The 14,308-nt window shown below is 29.2% G+C and overlaps 1 long non-coding RNA gene across 1 annotated transcript; it reads right to left on the bottom strand.

The window, feature by feature from the left end:
• Positions 1 to 5,126: 5,126 nt before the first annotated feature.
• LOC109190262 lies at positions 5,127 to 12,048 on the bottom strand. The gene is made up of 2 exons (XR_002055679.1): positions 11,124 to 12,048; positions 5,127 to 5,268 (listed from the first exon to the last, which is right to left on the bottom strand). It is a non-coding gene; the product is annotated as an uncharacterized LOC109190262 (long non-coding RNA).
• Between the last annotated feature and the right edge of the window lie 2,260 nt (positions 12,049 to 14,308).

Genomic DNA, 14,308 nt, shown 5'->3' with positions numbered 1-14,308 from the left:
CAGAGGTGTCATTCTTTGATTGATCTAAATAACAAAGTGAGTCAGTGTTTAAATTTATTCACTTTTACTTACCCAATAAAATTTATACACGTGACAGGATTAGAATTATACTCAATAGAAGTACATGAAATGTATCATTTTCCTTTAAAAAAGGGTCAATAGAAGAAAACAAAGAGAGAGATGATGAATCAATTAACTTCAATTCAATTATTTAAAAAAAAAAAAAAAAAGAACTTCAATTCATAGGTTTTTCTTTATTCTTATTTGTGTGACTTTGTGGATAGTTTGGTCGCCATTCAACGTCTCGCTGATTATATTCCAATTCCCTTCCTCTTTTATACATATCACATCATTTAGATAATATTGATTGGAATTTAGAGCAACAAGATATGAAGAGGAAATGAACAACCTAACTTCATTGGACAACAAAAATCCATTTGCTTCACCCATCTTCCATTCTTAAACATGTCACATCATTTAGATTAAATTAGGGCAATTACAATAAGAAAAAGAAAAAAAAAATTGCTCGTAAGAGCTCTCGACGAGTTAATTGAAGTAAGGAACATGGGTCTCGAGTCCAACTTGAGATATTACATCTGTTAAGACAACGAGCAAGTACATCGAGTTAACCAAGACAATTGAGCAGGATTTGGGAGATTCAGTGCCAACCACTCAAGCGATGCAAGCTAAGGTAAGCAAAGAGAACGGATGTATCTATTGGTAACTTGTGGACACACTTTTAATTTTGTATTGGTATATAATCAATGGAAATGATAATTTGTACTACATTGTGCTTACTTTTTTATATACTTGTAAATTCTTTTCGATTTTATCCTTATTTTTCTTTTCCTACAAATGGTTAACACCTTTAATCAACCCCCAACTGAGTTGGTTGAACAGCTAACTTAAAAACTATGTTCTAAATTCGATTCTACATATAATAATTTGTACATTTATTTATTTTGAAATACTCATGATTCTTTAAAAAGTAGTATATGTTCTATACTTTCTGAAACAATTTCAGCCCAAAGAATCTTAGTCCCAACCACCGAGGTTCAAACTTATGACCATCCATTTAGAATGGTAACCGGAATGCCATCACACTACATGGTAGTTGGCTATAATCGCACAATATGTGATGCTTGACTATTGTTACTACTAATAATAATACTAAAAGACCAAGACTATGTGGTCTAATGGTATCCGGATTGGACTTTCATTTGGAAGGTTGTAAGTTCGATCCTCAATACTACATTCTAATAGAGCTAGTAGCATTCAAAAAAATAATAATAATAATACTAAAAGAATTCGTTAGCAATTCAATATGTTGAACTCTAAACCTTATTACAGAACCTATCGTCAGGCGATAAAGAAAATTCTTCACAATCTACCAGATGAGATTGTGAAGGAATTTCCATCAATTTTTTTTTTTTTTTTGAAAGCTACTGGCTCTATTACATTGTAGTATCTGTTCATATACTTTTTCAATCAAGTGAAACACAAAGAACCAATAACGCCTCCACTAAGGCTCGAACTCATAATCTTCCAAATAGAAGTCCAACGCAGGTACCATTAGACCACATAGTCCTGGTAATTTCCATCAAATTTTAAGAGAAGCAAAAATATAAATTAATTTTTTTTTTTAAAGAAAAGAAAAGAAAAAGAAGGGTCATGGTTTCCAACAAAATTAAAGTATCTTTAGTGCTAAACCACCCATTAGGTGCATTAATTAATTGAGGGATTGATTGGGAGGTGGGATGGATTGATTGTGATGGACTATGAAGAATGCAACTTTTCAAAGGCTGCTAAATTAAATTAAATTATTAGTTTTAATTAGCTGATGGGGGTGGTGGGGTACGATATTCTTAGCGTTGATTAATCAATCAACGTACAATGAAGCGAAGCGTCACAAATTTGAAAAAGGAGATTAAGATTTAATTACGTACAGCGTTAACGTCGCCTCCATTCATGTTCCTTCTACATCATGCATCTCAACCAACCCACTAACATATTCCTCTTCACATTATTTTAAAATTCAGATAAATTACACTAAAAAGAGTCTATGCGACGGATTCAATCCAGATAATTTTATTTAAAAAGAATCAAATGTGTAACTATTTAGGTATAAGAATGACGTTCCACTCAACTCAAACACCCTAAAATTAAAAAAAAAAAAACTATTTTTAAAATTAAAATCATTATAAAATATTCATTAGTTGTCGTGATATAATAATAATAATAAGGGAAAAAGTACGATTATGACTTTAAATTTTGACTTCAAAAGGTCAAATTTTTACATGTCGTTCAAGTAAGATAATAAGAAAAAATATATAAATTCACATGACATTCCAATCAGCACAAACCTATTCTTAACCTCTTAAAAATACTAATTGCTTTTTTTTTTTTTTTTTTTTTTTTTTTTTTTAAATGTATGGATGAATTTGGAGCTGATTTGAATTCGATGATTTAATTGATATCCCTAAATAGTTTAATGATCTATTTGTACATTTTCCCTAACAATAATAATAATTCTTTACAAACTCTTTTCAAGGAAAGGCCGGTGCACCCATATAAGAGTCACTCTTTTTAACTTTTCAATTGTATTCATGGTTGGCTTACTGACTACTGCAACTGTTGAATTAGTTTAAATGTTTAATTATCAACTGGTTTTATTTTATTTATTTATTATTATTTTTTTTGTGACAAGGAAACTTGCAACGAGTATCTAATGGCGTAGACTAGGTAAATCTCACTTTTATATACTCCCTCTGTCCCATTTTGCATGTCTTACTTTCCTTTTTAGTTTGTCCCAAAATGTTGTCCTCTTTCCAAAATTGAACATCACCATCATTATATTTTTTCCCAAATTACCCTTATGACTTTTGCTTTTATTCCCAAAAGTGAAAAAGTGAAGGGCATAATTGAAAAATACATAACATTTACTTTAATTCCTTAAAAAGCGTGCAAAAAACAATTGAGACAACCAATTCGGGACGGAGGGAGTAATAATAATAATAATAATAATAATAACCAGCACCTTTCAAAAAAATAACGAACAAACTACGCAAAGAAGTAAATCACACTAGAAAGACCATACACTACTAGAAATTATGGAATTTCCGATCACCTGAAAGTGATCTTAAATCAAGTCGAAAGTCTTGTTCCGACCACTTTTAGTATCCGGAAAAACCTTTATTGCTGTTTCCGATCACTTTTTGGTATCAACTTAATTTAAGTTCATTTTCAGGTGGTCGGAAATTTCATAATTTCCAGTAGTGATATTCAATGAGTTTGGTCGAGAGGATATTGATAAAAATCAAACTCGTGATATATGTGAGCAATTATGTGTGGATATATTACTTTAAAAATCTTCGTATAAAAATATTTCAGTCTAAATTATTTAAAGTAACTAAGATCTCCACACAAAATTGCTCTTTGTGAGTATTTATTTTTCCAAAAACAAAAAATACTCAAAGGCCCAAATAGAGACTCAAGCCCAGCCCACACCTAACACATCTATATAAAGTTTTTTTTTTTTTTTTTTTTTTTTTTTGAAACTAACAAACAAACACTTATATTTCATTATCAGCATGCAAAACATCCAAAACAAAACAAGGTGGCACATAAAGCCAACCATGGCAATCAGACAAAGAACCGGCCTCTCTAGCAATCAGATGGGATGCATGATTCGTTGATCGCTTTATAAAGCAGAAACACAACTCAATAACATATGCTGCGACTTCTTTAATATCATCTATAAACAAACAGACAAATAGACGGTAGGTTGTGATTGAATTTGTACAATGAATCATATTTATAGAGAAATTAGTTAATAAAATTATCAAAACGGGTCCAGTGATTGATGTAAGCTTGTACGAGCTACATTGACCCGTATTGATAGTTCTATATATACACCATATATATAGGATTGTTCATGTGATAATATGCTCCCACGTAAATATAGAAGAGGGTAGAGTTCAAACTTTGGTACGTAGAAACAATTTAGAGTTGAAATGAGGTGTTTATTGTTAAGATGTTGGAGGAGGCCGGACAAATTTGCAGACCAACCGTCTCACCCATTAGATATTTAAAGGTGCCCACAATTCAATGGGATTAGTTACTAAATTTGATGGTAAAAATCCTGAATATATATACACAAAAAAAAAAAAAAAAAAAAAAAAAAAAACTAGTCTAACTAAGGGCCGGTGTGTTTAATTTGGTTCGCACATGGAATTAGAATCAGAATGAGAATCAAATACTTGGAAATGATAATGAGTTTTGCTGGAAGTATTTTGCATATTTGGTAGTAAAGTGGAATTAGAATGATTACCAATATTGATGTTTGGTTATGTATGTATGACCCGTGCAATTGATCCTAATATAATAACATTCAAAGCACTAATATGAACAAAAAAATCAAAACAAATATATAAAAGCATTAATTTAAACTTAAAAATCATATTACCAATAAGATAGAATGATATCCGTTTTTAATTAGGATACTCCGATTATTATAAACAAAACAAAGAAAAGTAAAGATGGCTTCCTAGCTAGTTGGTAGGGTTGCATTGTGAAATATGAATGCATTATCTATCCATCATAGTATAGTTGGGAGTTGAGGTAGCTTCATTTTCCCAGCTCTCTCACTACTATACCCTTTTCCATAACTTTAGCTGAGACAAGTGTCGTGGGATGGGTGTAACAGGAGAATGTCCTGTCTAACATATATGCTAATTAAACAAGAATTGAAGTCGCCCCACGTATAGTCGAAAGGTTGAATGTGAGTGTAATAATATCCAATAAATATTCGGATTCAAATCTTTAATAGATCAGTGAAAAGATCTTAATTAATCTTGAAATACAAAATAAACACTTAAATATCATATATATCTTGCGATTTATCTCTTCTCGGGCCGAGCCTCGGGTTTCAACCTAAGATGGAAGAAGTGATGGAGGTGCACGATATGGTCTGCGGGCTGAGGCTGCAGGCACATACTCCAATTGGGTTCAGCATAGCTTCCACTGCACGTGATCATGCCATACTATACATACATACATACATATATTCTCCCTTTTGCTCTTCCCCATAATATATATATATATATATATATATATATATATATATATTCCCTTTTTTTTTTTTTTTTTGTTTATGGGTTTAGCTTTATGATAAACCTCCTGCTGCTGCTCAGCTCCACTGCATAAAGTTAGTCCTTCCCCCGCCAAATAAAACCACAGTAACAAATGATCATTGTACATAGGTCCGGCCTGCAGGTAGAACATGTGTAGTTCGATGACTTATTTGACCTTTATTTTCATATTTATATATCTATGACAAGTACAATTAAGATATAGAAATGAAGAAACACAGTTTCTGATCTTGTTATAATTAAGATTCTAAATATCAATTGTTGGGATTAAATACACACTATTATGTCAAAAATTGTAAAGGCACAATTTTATTTCCTTATACTTGCATTGTTAGATTTAAATACAAAAACTTGACTTCGTAGTAGCAAATTTGGGTTGATCTCCCACCATAATTAATTAATGCCCTACCTTTCAATTGTGTTGTTTCTCGAACAGTAGACCTAGAATAACGTTAGCACTTTTTGTGTTTACATGTTATATAGTTCTTTGGCCAACTTAGGACAAAGGAATTGAAGGAGTGAGTATTAGGGGACATTTGTATTATTTTAATGAGTTTGAGGTTAAACCTTTTATGATGAAACATATTACGGAGTATATTCTTTTTATTTCATTTAACATGTTGTATTTATTATTTATTGGTAAAATTACCTATTTTATTATTTATTTATTTTTACTATTTTTGTGTGTGTTTAATAGTACTTTTAATGTAACTTTTAAATATATAAATTTTATATATTAATATATTAAACTAGACATTTATGAAAATTTGAATTGTAAATAATTTTAGTTAAGACTCGTTAATCAAATTAGACATAAACAATGAACAAATGAAGTATTACTTTAGTTGACATTTATTTGTATTATTTTTTAAGGTTATTTTTTATGTCACCATTTTATAATACAAGTATTGAATTCTAGTATGCACAATAATATGATAGGATTTCAATTCCTATAGTATTAATAATATCATATACAATAAGTATATAATAATATTTTGTTGTATCAAGTATTGTAGGTACTAATATTATAAAAAGTAAATGTGAGACCTAATTTAGTTCTTAATGAGAGCACCAATAATACAACATTCAAGTTAAGATCTCAACTCTCACTATAAAATGTAGCTAAAGGAGGTTTAACCTAACTTAAGTGTCATTATACAATCTGTCGTAGAATTGATGTGGCTCTACAAGAAAACAATATAATACGGAACCAACAAATTTAACAATGTATTAAACAGGTGTTTTACAAATTAAATTTCGTTGATAAATCAAATACCTACATATTTCAGTAATTTATTTACAGTTTTTTATTATTAAATTTGTTTTTTTCTTGTAATGTGAAATCGTATAACTGTCACATATAGTAGACAAAGTAATTTCGATTTTGTTTTAGGGCAAAAGCAAATTTTATTTAACATCCAATCAACATATGCGTCGGTATTGATTGATTTCATTCAATATAATACATACACATACGCAGATCAGACTTGTACTTTGTTTTATTTACTGCATGAGATTCCCTCAGCATATATCACCATCAACTATATATGCACAAGTACTCAATCTTTCTTTGCTTACAATATTGCAGACTTTGCTTTCTTCTCAATTCATATATACATCTAGGGATGTCAATCTAAGTCCAAAATTGACGGATTAATTAATTCGATAAGATTAAAAAATTATAGGGTTAAAAAAAAGGAATTTATTATTTAGTTGAACCCTCACGATAAGTACATTCGATAGCCCAATATTTTAGGATTAGGGCAAAAATTTTTGAACCCAATAAGCTGAAGCAATAAACCGGACAACTTGACAAGATTAATGCGAAACTAAACGAACTGGACTAATTGACATCCATATATATATATATATATATATATATATATATATATATATATATATATATATATGTAATATAATTCTTTTTAAGGTACCCGTATAAAATACAATAATATCTAATATATTTGATTATATAGAATACGTACTATTGACATCTATACTGATAATATACAATATGACCCCAAAAAAAAAAAAATAGTATACATATTGTACCCAACAATATCTATCGGTGTAGATTGGCAATTAATCAAAGTATATATCATGTAGTGTAGTAACGTTATGTTTGACTTGCTAGGGCAACAATCCCACTTATTCCCTACCATCGTATAGTAATGAATATTATGGAGTACGTATAACTTTTCATGATATTGGTGAATTAAAAAAAAAAAAAAAAAAAAAACTCTTAAAAAAGAATTTGACAAAACCCTGGATGTTTGGTTTAAGTTATCTAAAATGTGTTGATAGTTGATTTGTGTTAGTTGATTTGACTATATGATTATGTTAGCTGGTTAGACCAATTGATAGTGTTAACTAGTTATAGACTATTTACTCTTATACATGTAAAATGCCGTATAAAGATATAATAAGTCTATTGTGCTATTTACTTAACTTTTAAAATAATTTTTATAATGCAAAAACTTGTGCGAGACCGTCTTATGGATCCTTGTTAATGCGGCGGGTTGGGTCGAGAAGAATGTGACACTTATACTGAAAAATGTAATACTAATAAGGAGTAAAGTGTTTGCGTTGTTACTTATAAGGAAAACTGTAAATAATTTACATTTTGGTTTAAAAGTACTGTATTTTTCTTCAAAAATATTACATTTTTCATTATAAGTAGTAAACACTTTATTTATAATTAGTAGTACATTTTTCAATATATATGTTATTGAATTTCCATTTTGACCCGACCTGTCTCACATATAAGAATCCCAATATAAACTAAAATACAGTTTGTGCACATTTTTTTTCGCATCCATTTAACATTAATCTAATATTCTATGAACCAAGTGTCTATTGAGGGATTATACTTTCTCGCCTAACCATCTATGTACTGCACACACAAAATTAAGATCGAGAAATTATGGATTAATTCAATCAAATTAACAAAGTGTTGCATGTAAATAATTTAGCCTATAATCATAAGGCAAATAGATTATGGAAATAATGAACAATCACATCTCCATTATATTATATATATAATGAGACATTGAAACTCAGCCATAAGCTAGAACTAGAATTGAGTGCAAAAGATGGTAAAATAGTTAGCTTATCAGTCAATTTTGACTTATTTGATCACTATTAATTGTTTAATTTAGTTAAAAAATAAATATAAGTATTTGGTTAATTAGCTTTTTGTAATTTCAAAATGCTAAATTTCAAAAAGCTGCTCAAAACAACTTTAATTTTTCAATTAGCTTTTCGAGACAAAAAGGTTATAGTAATAATTAAATAGCTATTAACTAACAGCTAATTTATCAAACACTACTTTTCTACAATCAATCAATGTTACAACTAGTTATACCCTCTAATTAATTCAATCAGTTAACAGCTAACAACTATTTACCAAACAGGGTTTATATATTGATTACGAATTGATGAAGTGGTCAAAAGTCAAAACCCTAGCTATACCTAGTCCATGGATGAGAATCATATCCTAGCTTGTTGCAAACAGGCAGTCTACCACAGTGCTACTAACACTGATTGCAATTATTATTGTTGCACCGACCCAAAATATATAATTAAATTTAGGGATATAGTCTAAAATTTATTTCATCATGCTATATTTTAGAAATTGAAACTCCATATAGACTATGATTGTCATGTTTTTATTATTATTCTTTTGCTGAACAACAAAATACATACAATTTTTATATACCTAAGTATATAAATAACTAACCGTTATATGCCTTTCTTGAAAGTACATGAAATTAAAAGGCGTTGTATATCATGTTCTGTCATATATCATCTATAAAAATTCCTTATAGTTTATATTTATATTATATATTAGGCAAACAAGTTATCTAAACAGTTTATTATTTAACAATGTATAGTAGAGCAGTAAAACAACAAATGCATTATTATATTATAACATGCTTAGCTTGACAAGCCCGAAACAAGAGCTTAGATTAAGTTTTAATTTGTCCCAGAAAGATACGTTAACTAACGTCAAAACCTAAATCTGTTGTTTTTTTAAGAACTTATGAATCAAATTTACAATGTATGTAACTGAAAGATGACTAAATTAAATTTACATTATTGTTATAATTGAGCAATTAAGAACTTGTTTATTAACGGACAGTGTTTTCTATTTTCTGTATTTTAATTTTTCAATTTTCATTCCATGTTTTATGTTTCTTGTTTACTAACACTTATTTTTTAAAATTTATATTTTTAGATTAATATTATAAAATTACCATAAGTTTCATTTCAAGTGATTTTTAGATATTATATTTAAAATATATTTGATTTAAATAGAATAAATATAAACTTTACTTTTAAGTCCAATATATGTAAAAAATTTACATTTAATATCTGAACCAAATTTATATATGTGTATATAATATAGCTAGAAATATATCCAAACTAATTAATAATCTATTAAGTTCACCTATAATTTAGTTTTGATAATATTAATATTTTTTGAGTTAATAATTAAAATATTTTTGAATATATTCTTTTGAATGACATGTATATAAATATATAATTTTACTTTAAATATAGTAATATATGTGAAATTTCAATATCAAATATCCGGACCAAACTTGTATTACGATATAGCATGACTAAAAAATCACAACTAATAATAATCAATTCAGTTCAATCAAAATATAAAATTTAGTATAAAGTTAATTTTTAATTTTGATAATGTAAATAATGTTTAACTTTAAACATAAGCAAATAACATAAGCAAATAAGTTATGTTTAAACAAGTAATGCAAGTAGAAAAGATAGAAAATAATAATAAGTAAATTAAAAAAAGATGATACTGAATGTAATCATAGTAATCAATAAATATGTAATTAGATAAGGGTGATAAGAATGTGATTATATATAGTGACATATATCTAAATATATGATAGATAATTAATTATATTTTCTGTTTTCTAATTCTCTAGTTTTTCAAATTTTCAGTTAGTGAATAGCCCTAAATGTGTGGATATTTAATTATATGACCTAAAATTTTGGTGAAGATGAGAATGATTGAGGGATATAATGATTATAAGCTAGGGGTTGTGAACTTTGATGGCTGTCATTGTATATATGTATGGTTTCGAGATTCTTTCATCTTTATGGGTACCAACAATAACACACTAATACGCAAGCAGCCTCGCCAGAATATTGCAGTGCCTTCCTTTTTCTCTCCCCTGTAACCACGTGAATATATATATATATATATATATATATATATATATATATATATACAATAATTTATACATATTAAAAGTAGAATAGGTTTTATTACCGTGCTATTTTTACTAGACATACATCTATCATTAATATATAATATATTATTGCTTGTGATAGTCTACCAGCATTCCGAGACTTATAAGTTAATTGAGACACATTTTATAATTTATTTCGATCATTCACCGGTTTCTAGTGCAAATTAAAAACTGTAAGACCCTTAAACTTAGGGTTCAAACTTATATATTATTTGTTAGTTAAGATTATAAGATGTGATTTACCACATACATACCCTCGGGTAGTGATCGACTATAAAATTTTCTCGTCGTCACTAAAAAGACTTATATATTGTTTGTGATAAATCATGATGAATTTGATGGTTTTAAAAGGTTTTGGTCGAGAGAGAAGCCAAAACATATAAAAGAATAAATAACATTACTTCATAAAAAAAAAAAAAAGTTGTGAATACAAGGAGGGGAGGAACCCCAAACCCTGACCATACCCGAACTACTAGACTGGGAATCGAACTTGTAAGTTTAATTAGAACGTGTTTTATATGGTTCAATGAACTCCTAACAGGGTAAGAGAAGGTCACAAAATATCAAGGAATCGGAGTATATATATCACATTTTAAGTTATTGCAAGATCTAACAAAAATTATGTTACTAAAATGATTAAAAACAATGAAATTAAAAATGAGATTATTACTAAAGTGATAATAAATACCTGGCTAGTCCATCTGAAAGAAGTAGAGAAATGTTGCATTATATGCTTCTCCTTTACTGCTGCAGCCAAGCATATATAACATGACAGCAAAACCTAGCTAGCTTGAACAGTGACTAGCTACAAAAGATAAGCTTCAAAATGTGAAAATGTAAGTAAAGTCATACTGTTTGAGTAGCACAGGTCAAGTATATGCATAACATATATACGGGATGGGAATATGCTTGGCTCCTCATACGCCATTCAACGAGGCCATCGACGTCTCGGTGAGCCCTGCAAATGGCATACAGGGAGCCAGGCATATACGTACATATGTATACATATACCTAGCCGAAAACCTCGTAGTCTGACATAAAAATCTCAAGTTTAATAATCACTTTCCCCCATCATATCAAAGGAAGTGTGTGTGTGTGGTATATACATACATTCAAATGTTTGCCCTAAAAATCAAGGTTTTCACATGAATGACCATTTGAGGAAGATGGACTATGATGAAGGTAGCTAGGGCAAACTAAAAGAATTGCAAAGTGTGGGCTAAATTAATTATATTCTTTGAGGATGAAATCAACTAGAAATACAAAGTGATCAAGAAGATTATATATTAGAGAATGAGAATTGAATGAGTGGGAAAACAAATTAAAACCTAACAAATAAAAAAAAAGAATCTTGTATATGTATGTATATATACACCTAGCTCCAACACCACACCCACAACCTCAAAAAACCAAACATGCCCTTTGGTGGCGGTGGTGGTCCGGCTAAGAATGACAAAGAACCACCGGTGGCCGGCGGCCGGAAAAACTAACCATAGCTTGGGTAACTACACACACATGTATATATAGGGTCATGGTGATGAGGTTTTTGATTGTTTTGTGGGTTTAATTTGTTCTGCAACGAAGACAGAAAGATGCATACAAAGATATATAGATGGGAGTGGTGAGGGGGTTAAGTAAGATATATCCTTGGGGGTGGGGGGTGGGGTGCTCATGCTTGATGCTTCTAACCACGCAATTTCCTAAGCTTTCTTTATTGTAAAAAAAAGTAGTATATATAATGTATTTTGGTTTTTAATAAAAAAAAGGATGGTAAAGCAAAGGTTGCTTTAGTGGTCAGAAGGAAATTTGTCTGGGAGTGGTTGGACGACATGGATTCCTACCATCTCCCTTTCCTTTCTACTTTCTATCTTTCTTTTTTTGAGCAAAAGTGAAAGAGAGGCGCGCGCACACTGCATCTCAACTTTTTACCACCTTTTTTTTTTTTTTGGTTAAATTATATATATCATGATTGCAGCAGGCGCTATGCACTAGTGGAGAGGTAGAGTAGTGTCTAGCGCCTAAACGATCTAGGCTGACGCAGTGGCGGACCCAGAAATCTTTTTCAGTGGGGGCGAAAAATTAAACCTAATGAGATATATTTTTTAAAAATGAATTGAAACACTTAGACCGAGTCATAAATATTGTTGACTAGAGATAAAAAAAAATCAAAATATATAAAGACAAAAAAAATATTTAAAACAAAATATAAAACATAATTAATTACATAAAATAGTTTGAATGAAAAACACATTATAAATCACTCATCTCACTATTAATATTAAAAAAAAAAGAAAAAAAAAAGAGAAAAAGTCTCAATGGTACAAATAAAAAAATTCAATTATAATTCTTATTATTAATATTAAAAAATGTCAAGAACAAAAGTTCACTCATCTCACTATTAATATTAAAAAATGACAAAAAAGAAGCCAAACCAAATAAAATGAAAACAAAAAAGAAGCCAAGCAATAGGGTTCGAACTCTAGCCATCTACACTATTATTATACAATACAGGGGCTTTTAATTGCCATCTAAGCAGAACTAACTATTGGTTAAATCTTAGTATATATAATATATATAGTATATATATGTGGTGGGTGAGTGGGGGCAGCTGCCCCCACTTCCCCCACACTAGGTCCGCCACTGGGTAGACGCTTATGTGACTAACTAAAAAAAACAGTGCATGTGTGTGAGTGTACATATGTCATATTATACACACACATATACTGACACTTATTAGGAGAGAAATCGCCAAAGTCTAGTAGCACTTAGCGCCTAGAAGGGCGCCAAACCGATTTTTGCAACAGTGTGTATATATATATATATATATATATATATATATATATATATATATATATATATATAACGGATCAAATGCAAATGCAAATGATAGCTTAGGTGAAAATTGGGGTGGGGTGGGATGGGATGGGGGGAGGGGAGTAGTGAGAACACCCACATAAATAAAAACTGTATATTGATCTCAATTGATAATCATAAGAAGATAAATGGCTGTAAAGTAAAGAAACATGGAACAAACGATGTGACATTTTTTAAAAATATTTAATTTCAAACTTTGAAAGCGCATTCGATGATATATAGAAGTTTACTTGAGAGAAATAGTCACATATCACTGAGTACACTTTGTTTACTTGAGAGAAATATAAGTCACATATCACTGAGTACACTTTGTTTATTGACTATATATTACGCTTTGTAATGTTGATCAATGCACTTTTTTGTATGTTGGTCAATGCACTCAAGCTAGAGAAGCTAGTACTTTTGTTTATTGATAATTGCACTTTGTAGTATTGGTCGATGCACTTCAAAGTTTCATATATATATTTATCAAAATCTTTTCATCAGTCCGTAATTTTTACCTAATTTATTTAATATGAAAATTGTTAGGACATCATTTTTATTCTCGATTATAATTATCTACAACAATACTATCTTTAATACGTACTATTTTTATTACAAGTTGAAAATACTCATTTTGATTATATTAAAAATAATCTTTTTTATTATATATATTAATTATTAATATTTAAAAATTTTACTAGGTATTTACTTATTTTAATTTTTGTGTTGGATATTAATTTAATCGTGCACGTATTATAACTAGTTATAAAACCTATAAGAGTGAATCCATGTTGATGTTGTTGTTGTTATTGTTATTATTATTATTATTATTATTATTATTATTATTATTATTATTATGTCTATTGAGTTGTATAATGCATTACAAATATTAATATATTATACTACTCGTATTATTTTTAACTACAGTATAATATCTTTTATGGACCAATATTACTCCATGCTTTTTAGTTAGATGGACTTACACAAATTTTTTTTACACATTAAATATAAAAAGTA

Source organism: Ipomoea nil, unplaced genomic scaffold (assembly GCF_001879475.1).
Source record: "Ipomoea nil cultivar Tokyo-kokei standard unplaced genomic scaffold, Asagao_1.1 scaffold1576, whole genome shotgun sequence".
NCBI classification, from domain to species: Eukaryota; Viridiplantae; Streptophyta; class Magnoliopsida; order Solanales; family Convolvulaceae; genus Ipomoea; species Ipomoea nil.
This window is presented reverse-complemented; position numbering and strand designations above follow the sequence as displayed.